Here is a 2,500-nt window from a genome sequence, read left to right on the forward strand (position 1 = left end):
TGCCTTAACCTAACCCATGTTGTGCCTTAACCTAACCCATGTTGTGCCTTAACCTAACCCATGTTGTGCCTTAACCTAACCCATGTTGTGCCTTAACCTAACCCACATTGTGCCTTAACCTAACCCACGTTGTGCCTTAACCTAACCCATGTTGTGCCTTAACCTAACCCATGTTGTGCCTTAACCTAACCCATGTTGTGCCTTAACCTAACCCATGTTGTGCCTTAACCTAACCCATGTTGTGCCTTAACCTAACCCATGTTGTGCCTTAACCTAACCCATGTTGTGCCTTAACCTAACCCATGTTGTGCCTTAACCTAACCCACGTTGTGCCTTAACCTAACCCACGTTGTGCCTTAACCTAACCCACGTTGTGCCTTAACCTAACCCATGTTGTGCCTTAACCTAACCCATGTTGTGCCTTAACCTAACCCATGTTGTGCCTTAACCTAACCCATGTTGTGCCTTAACCTAACCCACGTTGTGCCTTAACCTAACCCACGTTGTGCCTTAACCTAACCCACGTTGTGCCTTAACCTAACCCACGTTGTGCCTTAACCTAACCCACGTTGTGCCTTAACCTAACCCACGTTGTGCCTTAACCTAACCCACGTTGTCCCCTAAAGTAACCCACGTTGTCCCCTAACGTAACCCACGTTGTCCCCTAACGTAACCCATGTTGTCGCCTAAACCTGCTCTGTAATTGTTATACGACTCGTTCAATTAGTGTAGTGTTGCCCACCCGCAACCCTCGCAATATAGTTCGCTACTCGCACTGCCCGCTCCCCTGTGTATCGCTTCATGTTAAACACCTTGCAAGTCTTGCTGACTTTCCACATGCTCCTGCTGTACACTGTAATGTGGATGGCAGCAGGACGTACATGCCGCCCCTCCCCACGTCCCCACCTTGCCCCCCTGCCTTCGCAAGCTGGTTGGTGAGAAGTTTGCATGTTCAATGCCCTTCGCATGCGACGTACTCAGGCTACGTTGTGGTGCGGCCTGTGTCAACCGTCCGCTAATGTCGTACGCGTAAACCACAATCTGTACTGCACATTCGTCCTTATGTACCGAATGATACATCGTGGCACATGTGTGACCGTACAACGACTGCGCCCAAAAACGGCGGACCATACAGTGCAAATATTGTGCACGCAGCTACGTGTCGTCTCCCTATGAGAGCTGGATTGCAGTGTGGTACGCCATAGAGACGTGTGGGAGGAACGGACGCCGTGGATGGCGATCAGCATGAGCTGTCTGTTGATGTATTCGGACCTAGTCGTCTCTCCTCACACACCGTGATGGCATGGTGCACCGCGTTCCATATCTGCGACATGCTACAGAGGCCGGTTGACAGTCGTTCGAGCAATGGACATCGCATACGTACGGGGGCCACCTTCCACGTATTGTCTAGGCGTGCACATTTTGTTGCGTGTATGTGGGCAGACGTAGTGTGGCGTGACACCTGACACAGGCATGCAATAATCGTTGAAGTTGCAAATGGCGATGGACGCCTGCGTTTTCTGGTGAAGTTACGCAAATGAACAAATGGTAACCTGTTGTGGTGCGGTTGTTCTCGCTAGGGGTGAATCGGTGATGGCGACGATAGGTTGAGGTACGAACCGGTTGTTCCAGCGATACCCACCATGCCGACGAAACTGAACGGCATCTGGGTGTGAAGCGATACGCGGCGGTGGCTGGGTGGGACCGTCCCCGGCCGGTGAGGGGGCGCCTCCCGGCGTGCTGGCCGCGCGGTGCGTGGGCGCACGCGCTACAGCCGGCTGGTGGGGGCGGCCAGTGGCAGGCGCGCCGGCCGACGGACGCGGCAGGCGTCGCAGCTGCGCGCCGGCGCACCCTGCGCGCGGCGCCGTGCGGCCAAAGTAGGTCCTCGCGGGCCCGGTGCGAAGCGCGGTGGACATCTTCAGTGTGCTGGTCCGATTGAGGACTGTGTGCGTTGAGGATGCGCCGCCGCCCGGCGCTCGGCGCCGCGACGCCGTCTGCTGCTCGGTCGCCCCAGCGGTTCTCGCTGGTGGTTTGTATCGCAGCTGTGCGGATGTGTTGGCGCGTGCGCTGTGCTGGGAGAGTTCGCTTCGGCACCCAAGTGGGGCTTTTGTCCTTCTGTGGCGCTGGCGTTGGAGCTGCCGGTCACCGTAGGTGGCGCGTGTTGTCTCCCGCCGGCAATGCCACGACAGCACGCTCCCGGGCCTCTGTCGGCAGCGGCAAGCTCAGTTGGGAGCACGGGTGGTCGCACCGAAAGCGTCTACTCGCCTAACTCCGGGCGATTGCGCCTCTCTCGAACCCGACCAAGTACTTGGGACGGCGCTGCGCGCCGCCGGGACCTGAGAGGGTTTCGAGGTGTATTGTGCAGGGGAGCTCAGCCTCCTCCTGTTTGCAGAATGATTGAGCGGACGCTTGCGTGTTCGCGCGGGCCCCCGGGACACACTCCCGGGCGGCCGGCTGCTCAGCTCTAGTTGACGCAGCTCCCTGGTTGATCCTGCCAGTA

The 2,500-nt window shown here is 57.4% G+C and overlaps 1 non-coding gene across 1 annotated transcript in view; it reads left to right on the forward strand.

The window, feature by feature from the left end:
• Window positions 1–2,478: 2,478 nt before the first annotated feature.
• LOC124773859 overlaps window positions 2,479–2,500 on the forward strand; it is a 1,909-nt gene continuing 1,887 nt past the window's right edge. Inside the window, exon 1 of the ribosomal RNA XR_007014954.1 lies at window positions 2,479–2,500. This exon is cut by the window's right edge and continues 1,887 nt beyond it. This is a non-coding gene — a ribosomal RNA (small subunit ribosomal RNA).

This window comes from Schistocerca piceifrons, unplaced genomic scaffold (assembly GCF_021461385.2).
Source record: "Schistocerca piceifrons isolate TAMUIC-IGC-003096 unplaced genomic scaffold, iqSchPice1.1 HiC_scaffold_958, whole genome shotgun sequence".
NCBI classification, from domain to species: Eukaryota; Metazoa; Arthropoda; class Insecta; order Orthoptera; family Acrididae; genus Schistocerca; species Schistocerca piceifrons.